The sequence below is a fragment of the Ischnura elegans genome, chromosome 9, assembly GCF_921293095.1.
Source record: "Ischnura elegans chromosome 9, ioIscEleg1.1, whole genome shotgun sequence".
In the NCBI taxonomy this organism is placed as follows: domain Eukaryota; kingdom Metazoa; phylum Arthropoda; class Insecta; order Odonata; family Coenagrionidae; genus Ischnura; species Ischnura elegans.
The window spans coordinates 41,926,233-41,941,060 of NC_060254.1; positions in this window are offsets into that span (position 1 = coordinate 41,926,233).

Genomic DNA, 14,828 nt, shown 5'->3' on the forward strand with positions numbered 1-14,828 from the left:
ATTTCTGATGAACATTTTGATTGTGAGACATTTATCTGTATTTTCATCATTTTATTCATAAAAATTAATAGTGAATAATAAATAGGTAAACATATCATGTAATTATACAACTAGAACGCTTATTTGATGCAAATTAAAGCATTGGGAGTGATTTTGGCTTCAGAACGTTTCGGTTAACATTTTTGATGAACATCTTCATGCCGGTATTTTTTACGTTTTTCATTATTTCGTGAATAGAATGTGTCTCAAAATCATTAAGTGGTTTTGTTTTGATGTCATCTAACTATGTGCAATCATGTTTGAGGAATATATTGGTGTAAATATTCGATGTGAACTTGGGGTAACATTTCTGATGAACATTTTGATTGTGAGACATTTATCTGTATTTTCATCATTTTATTCATAAAAATTAATAGTGAATAATAAATAGGTAAACATATCATGTAATTATACAACTAGAACGCTTATTTGATGTAAATTAAAGCAATGGGAGTTATTTTGGTTTCATAACGTTTGGGTTAACATTTTTGATGAACATCTTAATCCCGTTATTAATTGGCCTTTTACATTATTTCGTGAATAGTATTTGTCTCTAAATCATTAAGTGGTTATGTTTTGATGTCATCTAACTATGGGCATTAATGTTTGAGGAATATATCAGTGTAAACATTCGATGTGAACTTGGGGTAACATTTCTGATGAACATTTTGCTTACGAGTCATTTATCTCTATTTTCATCGTTGTGGAGTAAAAATTCAATAGTGAATAATAAATAGGTAAACATATCGTGTTATTATACAACCAGAACGCTGATTTGATGTAAATTAAAGCAATGGGAGTTACTTTGGTTTCATAAAGTTTGGGTTAACATTTTTGGTGTACATCTAAATGTCGGTATTAATAGGCCTTTTACATAATTTAATGACTAGAATATGTCTCAAAATGATAAAGTGGTTTGGTTTTGATGTCATCTTCCTATGGGAAATCATGTTAGAGGAATGTATCAGTGTAAATATTCGATGTGAACTTGGGGTAACATTTCTGATGAACATTTTGCTTACGAGGCATTTATCCCTATTTTCATCATTGTGGGGTAAAAATTCAATAGTGAATAATAAAAAGGTAAACTTTTCTTGTTATATTTCAACTAGAACGCTGATTTGATGTAAATTAAAGCAATGGGAGTTATTTTGGTTTCATAACGTTTGGGTTAACATTTTTGATGAACATCTTAATCCCGTTATTAATTGGCCTTTTACATTATTTCGTGAATAGTATTTGTCTCTAAATCATTAAGTGGTTATGTTTTGATGTCATCTAAGTATGGGCATTAATGTTTGAGGAATATATCAGTGTAAACATTCGATGTGAACTTGGGGTAACATTTCTGATGAACATTTTGCTTACGAGTCATTTATCTCTATTTTCATCGTTGTGGAGTAAAAATTCAATAGTGAATAATAAATAGGTAAACATATCGTGTTATTATACAACCAGAACGCTGATTTGATGTAAATTAAAGCAATGGGAGTTACTTTGGTTTCATAAAGTTTGGGTTAACATTTTTGGTGTACATCTAAATGTCGGTATTAATAGGCCTTTTACATAATTTAATGACTAGAATATGTCTCAAAATGATAAAGTGGTTTGGTTTTGATGTCATCTTCCTATGGGAAATCATGTTAGAGGAATGTATCAGTGTAAATATTCGATGTGAACTTGGGGTAACATTTCTGATGAACATTTTGCTTACGAGGCATTTATCTCTATTTTCATCATTGCGGGGTAAAAATTCAATAGTGAATAATAAATAGGTAAACATTTCTTCTTATATTACAACTAGAACGCTGATTTGATATAAATTAAAGCAATGGGAGTTACTTTGGTTTCATAAAGTTTGGGTTAACATTTTTGGTGTACATCTAAATGTCGGTATTAATAGGCCTTTTACATAATTTAATGACTAGAATATGTCTCAAAATGATAAAGTGGTTTGGTTTTGATGTCATCTTCCTATGGGAAATCATGTTAGAGGAATGTATCAGTGTAAATATTCGATGTGAACTTGGGGTAACATTTCTGATGAACATTTTGCTTACGAGGCATTTATCTCTATTTTCATCATTGCGGGGTAAAAATTCAATAGTGAATAATAAATAGGTAAACATTTCTTCTTATATTACAACTAGAACGCTGATTTGATATAAATTAAAGCAATGGGAGTTACTTTGGTTTCATAAAGTTTGGGTTAACATTTTTGATGAACATCTTAATGCCGTTATTTTTGACTTTTTACATTATTTCGTGAATAGTATTTGTCTCTAAATCATTAAGTGGTTATGTTTTGATGTCATCTAACTATGGGCAATAATGTTTGAGGAATATATCAGTGTAAATATTCGATGTGAACTTGGGGTAACATTTCTGATGAACAATTTTCTTATGCGGCATTTATCCTTATCTTCATCGTTGTGGAGTAAAAATTCAATAGAGAATAATAAATAGGTAAACATATCTTGTTATTATACGACCAGAACGTTTATTTGAGGCAAAGTAAAGCAATGGGAGTTATTTTGGTTTCAGAAAGTTTGGGTTAACATTTTTGGTATACATCTTCATGTCGGTATATATTGGCATTTTACATCATTTAATGACGAGAATGTGTCTCGTAATGATAAAGTGGCTTGGTTTTGATGTCATCTAACTATGGGCAAACGTGTTTGAGGAATATATGAGCGTAAATATTTTATGTGAACTTGGGGTAACATTTCTGATGAACATTTTGCTTACTAGGCATTAATCTCTATTTTCATCATTGTGGGGTAAAAATTCAATAGTGAATAATAAATAGGTAAGCATTTCTCCTTATATTACTACTAGAACGCTGATTTGATATAAATTAAAGCAATGGGACCTATTGTGGTTTCATAAAGTTTGGGTTAATATTTTTGGTGTACATCCTCATGTCGGTATTAACTGGCCTTTTACATTATTTGGTGACTATAATACGTCTCAAAATGATAAAGTGGTTTGGTTTTGATGTCATCTAACTATGGGCAATAATGTTTGAGGAATGTATCAGTGTAAATATTCGATGTGAACTTTGGGAAACATTTCTGATGAACAATTTTCTTATGTGGCATTTATCTGTATTTTCATAATTATGGGGTAAAAATTCAATAGTGAATAATAAACCGGTAAACATTTATTGTTATATCACAAGTAGAATGCTTGTTTGATGCAAACCTAAGCACTTGGAGGTATTTTGGTTTCAGAACGTTTTGGTTAACATTTTTTGTGAACATTTCATTTCGGTATTTATTGACTTTTTACATTATTTCGTGACTAGATTGTCTCAAAATCATGAAGTGGTATGGTTTTTATATCATCTGACAATGTGTAAACATGGTTGAGGAATCAGTTTAAATATTCAATGTGAACTTGGCGTAACATCCCTGATGAACATTTTGCTCACGAGGCATTTATCTTTATTTTCATCTTTGTAAGATAAATTTCAATTGTTAATAATGCATAGGTATACATTTCTTGTTATATTATCAGTGGAACACTTATTTGAAGCAAAGCTAATGTTTTAATCTCTTGCTCTCCAAAACTTTGGCAGAAAATAACGACAAATACAACTAATATATGTAAAATAAGCTTTTAGATCTGTAATGAAAATTGTTAACCTGTATATTTATGATAATAAATCTGAACCAGTAAATAATTCTTTCTGTTTATCATTTATACTAATGCAACTTTTTTTAAATAGTTCAGTACCTTTTCAATAATGGATACACATTTGAGATATCAAGGATCTCATACTAATGTAAATTATTCAATTGCAGATCTGTCCATGTTGACATTCAGGAAAGGGTAACTGAGAATATTTTTTGTAATCTTTACAATGCCTTCATATGAAACCAAGGGACTCTAATATTTATTTGCTTACAGTTGAATCAATATCTGTATCTAATGTTAGTTTGTAGTCCAACAGTACACCTTGGATCTGTTTTTAGTGTACCCTTTGTAATATGTTTTCAGATAATTAGTATATTAAAAAAAAGGGAGTTTCTATTTACAAAAGGTAAGTACACTACATTTAATGATGCTTATCTGCAATAAATTATTTTTGTACTACAAAGTAGAAAGATAATCTAACCGTTGCTGAAGGCCAATGACATCATGTAGTATTACTGCTGACACTGCACTATGTGAATCAATGGAATAGAAGATTTTCAAGTTAACAGCGGAGATGGAGTGCTTTCTCAGATTTAAGGCCATTCTCCATTAATGGACTCTATGGAAAATCCATGATAATTATCATTCACAAACAGTAATAAAGGAAGTGGTCCCAGGTGGGAGCCCTGTGGAACAGTAGATGTTGCATAAAATTGTGATGGTTCTGCATTCTGGAATTTATTTGCGAGTTCTCTCTTTCACTTATAGCATGGGACCAGATATTCCATTGGCTTTCAGTTTTGCTGCTGATAGAAGTATGATAAACTTTATTGAATGCATTTGGAAAAATCACAATACACTCTACCTGAAAATGATCAGTGAGATCTGTAGCTACAAAGAGCTGAAAAAGCAAAAAGGTTTGTACCTAGTAGTTGAAATACCGCACCTAAATCCTTGCCCTTAATCATGATTACTGCAGTAATCAGGTTTTCAAACACTTTGGCAAAAACTGACTGAATAATCATGGTCTATAATCACTAAAGACTGTTTTACATGGGGCACGTAATTGTGCAGGTTAGAACTGCATTAATTTTCAACATGGCATAAAATTGCGAGAATGTGAGCTTGGTATTAGAAGAGGGGCTATTTTGTCATCTCGTGTCCATGCCTTCTCGAATGCGACCTAGGAATTCTCTGCTTTACAGGACACAATTTTGACTGTGCCTTTGTACATAAGTTTGATTGTGCAGTGACTTGCCACTTTTTCATATCTTTAACAGTGTTAACCTTTTTACACATAGGTATCACAATTGCTTTTTTGGCGGAGATAGGAATTGTACCAGTATCTAGACTTGTTAAAGATAATATGGAGAGCTATTTATCCCCAAAACTCCTCCTTGCTGCACCTGTCCTAGCTACACCCCTGGTAACATGAAGCCAAAAGAATTACCAAATGGTCTAATGATTACCTATTAATATCTCTTGATGAGGTGATTGAATTTCATGTACTCAGTCCGATCACCATTTTTTTAAGGTTTATCAGTAAATTTTATTTTGAGTGATCAAAATTTTGAGAGCAGGGAAGAATCATTTAGGATTATTACTCTTACTTAAGAAATTTACAGGAGTGAAAATGTACACAGCATCTTAAGTACTGCATAAAAACTATTCACAGCATCATATAGCGATTTTGGTTTCATAAAATCTCATTGTCGGACCAGTTAATATAACTGAAATAATAATTCAAACCAATAAAATCAGTTTTGAAAGTCATACAGCAGTGTGATAAATACCACAGCCTTAATGGCAAATATTTTCCTCATACACTGACATCCTTGATAGAATACTGTGTTTCCATGTGCTTTTAAGAGTTCCAGTCTTTTTCTGGGCAAACCTTTATTTTTATTGTTAGTACAGCACACTCCCGATTATCCGCCTACGGTTTCTCTGGGTAGCGGATTATCCATGCATTATTGTCACTCTTGCTCATTTTTTTATGCTATACATTAAAAATAAAATCGGACGCAAAATCATCGCAATTACTGCATTATGGCGAGGATACTCCGGGCTTATTATTTCCGCTAGAATCCCCTATTTAAAACGGAAGCGATCGCGCGCTAGCTGCATCGACGGGACCACCGTGTTCCTATTTTCCAAGCCTCGCAATGAACGACCGTGCTCCGTGATCACGGGTACTCCTTTACCGACCTTGGGATACAAGTCCCGCAGCAGTTGCAACCTGGGAAACTTGTGCGAGACGCAACTAACATAAGTGGCGTGGTGCCTGAAAGTAGTTTCCGACGTCGAGTAATGGTTTTGAAGCATTCGTTCAAACCACTTTACTGCATCCGTGATCACACAGCCACGGATGTGTGGTTTTCGAAACCAGGCCTTATATAGAGCATTAATAATGCAAGCACAACAATCTTATCGCCGCTAAAAAGATCGCGAACTGGCGAAGAAAGCTCTCATTGAGTCCGGGAAGAACTCTTAAATAACAGAATACCTGCATACATAATATTATATTGTTCTTTTACGTAAATTATTAACATTACCAGACATTTCAGTAAACTTTTGGGTTATCCGTGTTTTCCGATTATTCGTGCCGTCTCTCCCCATCATTAGCCCGGATAATCGGGAGTGTACTATACATGAAGTCATTTTCTTTTTATGCATGGGCTAATAATTCTCATGTACTGACAAAACTAGCTAGTGGTGCTCATTTAAATACAATGGGTCGCAAAGAGATAAATATGGATTAATTTATTATGAAACATCTGTTTTACTGTTTTATAGCATGTTAAAATAGAATTGTTTCTTAAGCAATTTTTCGTAATAAGCAATCGAGATATTAGTAATGGTCCAAGTCTGACCTGAATGGAAAGAGCACTAGAGAGCTCTGCTAATGTTATATGCACAGGAAGAACTGAAACCCTGAAATACATTTACTCTATCATGTAACTTTCCACGTAAACATGAAACCCAAACACCTTACTTCTTCTTGGTGTTCTACTCATCTAAATAAACAAGAACAGATACCTACCGATATAATATCCTAGAAGCAGGAAAAATTCAGCTACAGTAGACTCTCGTTATTACGAATTTCAACGGCCCGATAGTCCGGAGGTTCGTAATAACGAAGTTCGTATGAACGTTTCTTTTGGGAATCGTCAGAAAAAACCGTATGTGATAAATGCGATTAAATTACGCGGAAATATATATAAACAGGAAAAATCTTTTCAGTTTCGGCATGCGGCATGACGTAATCGAGGTTTGATATCCTCCCGAGTACAGTAATTCCGATTTGCGAACTAGATGCGTTCCAAGACCTTGCTCTTAAGTTGATAAACCTACCACCGAGAGTTGTCCGATGACATGCAGAATAGTCTACGTCGGGGCAGCGTTGCCAGGTGAGAAAGTGAAACGGCTACAAGGGTCTCCGTGAAGAATGGAGACGGAAAGGACGAGTGTGAAGGACCCAGTGGAAGAATTACTTGTTTTGGAGATTCGAAGGAAGGGCATGTTTTTTGGATCAGGCTTATTTCGCTGCTCTGTATGCATTTGACAACGTTGTACGACTAGGCATGTGTGAGGTGCGTTTGGGGGACAGCGATTGGCTGCAAACCGTGCTGGCGAAGGGTTATCCGCACCTCCTATTGTGCCATCATCGGACCGGTGGTACTGTATGCAAGGCATCGAGGAGTACGGTTATCATGCAGAATCCAACACTTCACGTGCGCTTACGATTGTGACGAATTGATCTAGCTGGGCGTGCAACGCAGCCGGAGCCGAAAACAATCGCTCTCCGCGGCAAGGAACAACGGGCAAAACGCTGAACAGTTTCTTACTTCACACCGGAATGAATGATACTTTGTTCAGATTATGCCCAGAGTACGATTTCCTCTACGCCGCACGGCGTAACAACGGCGAAGTCAAAAGGCGCCAAATTCGAAATATTTGAATGCTGCCATCTCTGCAAGTTCGTAAATCGAATGTGCGTAGGAAGAGAACTAACTGTACATAAAATTTACGAGCTGTGAGTCTGTCACCATGATTCCCAAGGAATGAAGCTTGTTTTATGAAGTTGCGCGAATGGTGAAGAAATAACCATAAATGACGCTCTCGGTCACAGTACATGAGGACAACTTAAACGTGGCGTGATTATTAAAACTTATAGTAGTGAATATCCATCTAAATGCCATAGCTTACGCGTGGAACTTCGTAGTAAAGTTCATTTTGTAACCGCCAGGACCGGGACTGAGGTTCATAATTTCGTAAAAACGAAACTTTTGTAATAACGTTTCTTTTCCTACAGCTTGGATAGACCTTTTCGTCAGAACCAACGATTTGCTTCGAAAAAACGAGAACTTCTTAATAACGTTGTTCGTATTAACGAGGGTCTATTGTTATATACCAGTTTTCCAACCACAATTGTATTCCATACAAGGAATTTATAGAAAAACTTATTCTTCTATGTATAGAAAATTCAGTAAAATGGTAAAAAAAAGCTCATATTGATGACTTCCTATGATCAATTGAGTAAGTTGAAGTTATAGTTATCAAGTAAGAGTAATAAATGGGCTATGTGCTTTAGAAATTTTCCTCATGCCAACTCTAATACCAATATATATGTTTGTGGAAACATTTCACCACATTCTGAAAACCCATTACCTTAACTGGAATGTTGAGAGGAGATTAGATGATCTTGTAACAATTATTTTCAGAATGCAAAAAACAGCGTACCTGTCTCTAAAGTACAATAGGATGATTGAATAGCCACCTCTTGGATTTGCAAACGTAAATTGTTTACGCCATTACAAAGGCATCAAAATCCCTGATGAAAATATAATGGTAGTGACTAAAGGCTATAGTGTTGGAATGTTAGAGCCCAGTCTGATCCTTTAGTCTTTGTGCTTTGTCAAGTTGGCCAATGGTGATTGTAGCCTTCCAGAGTTGTGCTTCGTAAAATGCTGTAGGTTATCTTGTGCGGGTCTTTGTTCACACATATGCAGTGACAAACATTCAATATGAAAGCACGTTCATAAAGTTCACTCTTTTCAAGTTCGAAATCATCATACTTCATGTGCCCCTGCCTTTGAAGCTGAAAGTACAGCGAAATTGGACCTTTGCTCATCATCATTTTCCAATAATGATCAATCTAAAGAACAGTAACTCCATTCTATAGAAATGAGTTTGAAGCAAATAACATCATTAATCAATCAAAAAAAGTCAGAGCCTCTCCTTCTCCATGTTCTTAACACTTTAAAATTACTGCTCGAGGAATGGGATGCAATTGAGCATACCACAGAACCTCCTAAACTACAGCATGCAAGAGTACCCCCTAACTCTAAACTAACAACTCAGTACAGGTTGCACCAAACCTCAAAGGATCACAAACCCACCAAGCACTACTTCCAGAGGCCTAGCCGAGAACAACAAGAGTCCATTAAAGAGTCATTAATAAATAATGAGTGTTGCTCTTTCACAGATCAAATTTCTTCTAACAGTATTCTTCTGAAAACTGTTTGCAGGAGTGGCCATTATACAGTCAATTCTGTGCATCTAAATCACTTGATTATTTTATAAGTCATTTAGAAGTTGAGCAATTAGCCTGTGTATCACCAGATTTTCAAAGAGGCTGGCTGTATGATACTGTAATCGCAGTTTTTCTAACAATTGTAAGCTTATCTATATCTACGGCTAGAATTATAGATCCTGCAGTTTGTAGTTAGCAATATGAAATTAAAGAAGGTATTATGTATCTCTTTTTCAGAAAATTACCTTCACAGATGTAACTAAGCTAATTATTCCATTTCATCCATTGAATTCACATAGGCTTCTCCTATAGTAGTTAGGCTTAATGAAAAAGAAATTGATTTTTATGACCCTTACAGTGATAGCATTAAGCATCTGTATAAATACAATATTGCTCGGTGGGTTCCATGCTCATAAATGTGGTGGTCAGATTGCAGACTGGAAGACATTTCACCCAAAACATCTGTTGCAAATTGATGGCCTTAACTGTGGGGTTTACATATCAAGGTTTGCTGAGCAAGATCTGAAAGGACAACCAGTCGATCATCCTTACGATCCCATTGCCTACAGGAAGTTAATGTTCAACATAATCACTGGGAGAAGCCACTGAAAACCATGCTTGCAGGCTACCCAATTGCCAGAGGTTAAAGGAATATTTGTGTCTTCAATAGCTGCACCTTTTCATTCTTCTTTCCTATTTCATTTTCCTGTGTGCCTTAAATATTTTGCATGACATTTTTTCAGATCTTGAGACGACTTGCATCACATGCATCTTCTACTTACTTCTTCCTACTATCTTTTCAAATTTGATGGAGCATACTTCCTAGTTCAGAAATATAGCATTTGTATCATTTTATGTGCTAGTCATATTTTATTTTTTGTATTGGAAGGTATGCCAAGATAGACAATTTTTATTTGATTATTCTAGTCATTGCCATGCATAACACCTTAAGTCTTCCACAAGGTCATGACTTTTATTCAGCTTTATCTATAAGGAAGTGCTAAGGTGCTTTCTATAAAACTGCAATATTTTAAGTCCTGACATTTGATGTCTTGTACATTACAGCTTGCTAAGAGAGAAAATTTTTGTCCAGTCGTTCTGTAAACAGCATGATAAGAAATGAATATGTCAAGCAGAGTTGCATAGCCATTTCTAATCATATGCAGCATGTCTATAACCATTCAATAACAACTGGCTCTTATATATCCTTGATAAATAATGTACATATATTTCTATTTTCCCAAGTCTTGAAGGCTCAACATGTTAAGAGAATGGGCAAAGAATTTATTTATCTTCAGTTAAGAAGGATTTGGTGCTTTCCCGGCGAATGCTGATGATGAAATCTTCACGGGAAATCAGCCGGGTAATGATGGTCATCTTCGGTTACATTATTTTTTACGTGAGAGCTACACCTATATTGTAAATATGTAGATAAGCAGTTTACATGTCCCTTTCCAAGGACTACTACCTTGTCATGGTGGAAGGGCTTGTGTGTTCCGTGAAATCTGCACAATATTGGCAATGATAAATTTTTCTCATTGTCATGTAAATTCACACTAATAATTTACAAGGGTAGGAACCAGACTAAAGGTAGTCAAATCCAGATAAAATCAGCAAAGGTGATATCAAAAGCAGTCTTATCAACAGTACCAAAATGGATAGCTGTTGAGTGTTACTTTCATGTACTTAATATTTAAGCTACAAATAGATATTTTTCTGAAAATAGGCTATGTATTTTTGGAAAGTGTCTCTGAAAATAATTTTTTGAAATGAAAATTGTTCTGTGAAAGTATTCTTGCCTCATTTCAATGCCAAAAGAAAAACAGCTAATTTTCTTTTTAACTAAAAATTTCTTTGTCAGCAAAAACATAAGTCCATCACCTGGCCCGGATGATTGATGTCAGTCCCCTTATGTTAATATTATAAAAAATGTTTACCTGTTTATTAGTCACTATTGAATTTTTACCCCATAATTATGAAAATACAGATAAATGCCACATAAGAAAATTGTTCATCAGAAATGTTACCCCATGTTCACATCGAATATTTACACTGATACATTCCTCAAACATTATTGCCCATAGTTAGATGACATCAAAACCAAACCACTTTATCATTTTGAGACGTATTCTAGTCACCAAATAATGTAAAAGGCCAATTAATAACGGGATTAAGATGTTCATCAAAAATGTTAACCCAAACGTTATGAAACCAAAATAACTCCCATTGCTTTAATTTACATCAAATCAGCGTTCTAGTTGAAATATAACAAGAAAAGTTTACCTTTTTATTATTCACTATTGAATTTTTACCCCACAATGATGAAAATAGGGATAAATGCCTCGTAAGCAAAATGTTCATCAGAAATGTTACCCCAAGTTCACATAGAATATTTACACTGATACATTCCTCAAAAAAGATTTCCCATTGTAAGATGACATCAAAACCAAACCACTTTATCATTTTGAGACATATTCTAGTCATTAAATTATGTAAAAGGCCTATTAATACCGACATTTAGATGTACACCAAAAATGTTAACCCAAACTTTATGAAACCAAAGTAACTCCCATTGCTTTAATTTACATCAAATCAGCGTTCTAGTAGTAATATAAGGAGAAATGCTTACCTATTTATTATTCACTATTGAATTTTTACTCCACAACGATGAAAATAGAGATAAATGACTCGTAAGCAAAATGTTCATCAGAAATGTTACCCCAAGTTCACATCGAATGTTTACACTGATATATTCCTCAAACATTAATGCCCATAGTTAGATGACATTAAAACATAACCACTTAATAATTTAGAGACAAATACTATTCACGAAATAATGTAAAAGGCCAATTAATAACGGGATTAAGATGTTCATCAAAAATGTTAACCCAAACGTTATGAAACCAAAATAACTCCCATTGCTTTAATTTACATCAAATCAGCGTTCTAGTTGAAATATAACAAGAAAAGTTTACCTTTTTATTATTCACTATTGAATTTTTACCCCACAATGATGAAAATAGGGATAAATGCCTCGTAAGCAAAATGTTCATCAGAAATGTTACCCCAAGTTCACATCGAATATTTACACTGATACATTCCTCTAACATGATTTCCCATAGTAAGATGACATCAAAACAAAACCACTTTATCATTTTGAGACATATTCTAGTCATTAAATTATGTAAAAGGCCTATTAATACCGACATTTAGATGTACACCAAAAATGTTAACCCAAACTTTATGAAACCAAAGTAACTCACATTGCTTTAATTTACATCAAATCAGCGTTCTGGTTGTATAATAACACGATATGTTTACCTATTCATTATTCACTATTGAATTTTTCCTCCACAACGATGAAAATAGAGATAAATGCCTCGTAAGCAAAATGTTCATCAGAAATGTTACCCTAAGTTCACATCGAATGTTTACACTGATATATTCCTCAAACATTAATGCCCATAGTTAGATGACATCAAAACATAACCACTTAATGATTTAGAGACAAATACTATTCACGAAATAATGTAAAAGGCCAATTAATAACGGGATTAAGATGTTCATCAAAAATGTTAACCCAAACGTTATGAAACCAAAATAACTCCCATTGCTTTAATTTACATCAAATCAGCGTTCTAGTTGAAATATAACAAGAAAAGTTTACCTTTTTATTATTCACTATTGAATTTTTACCCCACAATGATGAAAATAGGGATAAATGCCTCGTAAGCAAAATGTTCATCAGAAATGTTACCCCAAGTTCACATCGAATATTTACACTGATACATTCCTCTAACATGATTTCCCATAGTAAGATGACATCAAAACAAAACCACTTTATCATTTTGAGACATATTCTAGTCATTAAATTATGTAAAAGGCCTATTAATACCGGCATTAAGATGTTCACTAAAAATGTTAACCCAAACGTTATGAAACCAAAATCACTCCCGGGGCCTAATTGTGCATCAAATAATAATATAATAACGGTTTCCAATTGATTTGTACTTTTCTATGCGCCTCGAGCCTTAAAATTCGCCTTTGTTTACATTTTCAAATAATATTCCGCTTTCGGCCATCTTGAATTTAGATGTACGTCCACATGTATACCAAACCTCCATTCGGAACGATTCCTAAAATTCGGTGGCTACGGGTGACGAGCTTTGACTCGCACCGTGCGCACGAATTAAGTTTTGCCAACAGACGAAAGTGAAATGCAGGGGCATGTTAAATATGTATCTTATATAAAGTATCCATTATTGTCGCATTTAAATTTTACATCAAGCAACACACGCAACAAGGAAATGGGTATCATCAATAACCGAAAATCCAAAATTACTGCTTCCCTATTTAGTATTTGTACGGGTGGGATGATTGCGGCGCTTTTCTGCTTCTCTTCAAATTCAGTTTTTGATGATTGTGTGACAAAAAAAATAGCTCTGCTCGTAATTATTGCAGGATGAAGTTGGAATAGCTGGTCACCAATAAGAATTATTGTTTTTTTAATTCTGGACCTTTAATCATTGGCTTCACTGATGAATCTCTCATCGTACTGCGTCGAAGAAGAAATTACCAGTGGCCTGCGCATCTTCATGATAGAACAAAGTAATGAATACAAGCGGAGGAATGAGTGGCGTAGCGAAGAATAGGGGGGTCCGGGTCCCTAAATATAAAACATAATTACTTTGGTTCATCAAATAGAAAAACAAAATATTGAAAAATGAAGAATTTACATGAGGAAATAACAAGCCAAGCTAATCGTAAAAAGGATTTTGTTAGTACAATATAATGGAAGACAACAAAAAAGTGAGAGAAATTAGCTAATTCTCCCTCGTTAAACCCTATATAGAATACGCTGCCAGTGTTTGGAACCCACATGAAATAGGCTTAAAACCAGATAGAATGAGTGCAAAGTAAAGCTGCCAGTTACGTGAAAAGTCGATATGTTACTATTGTTAATGTAACTGACCTCTAAGATAAGCTCAGAAGGGAATCTCTATCACATCGCAGATTAAAAAATAGACTAAATCTATCAGATAAATTCAAAAGCAGCATCTTTTCTAACGAAGTTGGCCATATCTTAAAAATGCCATCATACTACGGAAAATCAGGTAATATAAATAAAATAATAGATATAGACTGTAGAACAGACAGAGAATGCCTTTTTTTCCACGATCAATAAGAGATTATAATAAGCAGCGTTACAATCCACGAATAGACGATTTGTAGTGTGGCCTACTAACTTATGTATACCTCAATGCATATTTCTGAATTTAAATTACTACAGCATGTGGTACCATAATGTTTTAGTAGATGTAACATTTTTTGGACCCTGTGGTGTGCATGTGGGAATTCAATAGTATTGTATGCTGGTGATTGATCACCCCCTGCCAAAACCCTAGAGGTGGCTTGCATGGTATTATGTGTCTCTCTCTTGTACTACATCACAGCAAAAATTCTGGAAACAATCTGCTTTCAAGTTTCTTCAGTCACAATATGCCCATGCATTAAAAACTGCAGCATGCTGTAAAAAGGGAATTCCACCCTATCCAACAACTCTTACCAGAAGCGGTAAAACCACTTCAGGGGAAGCAGGGAACAATTTTTT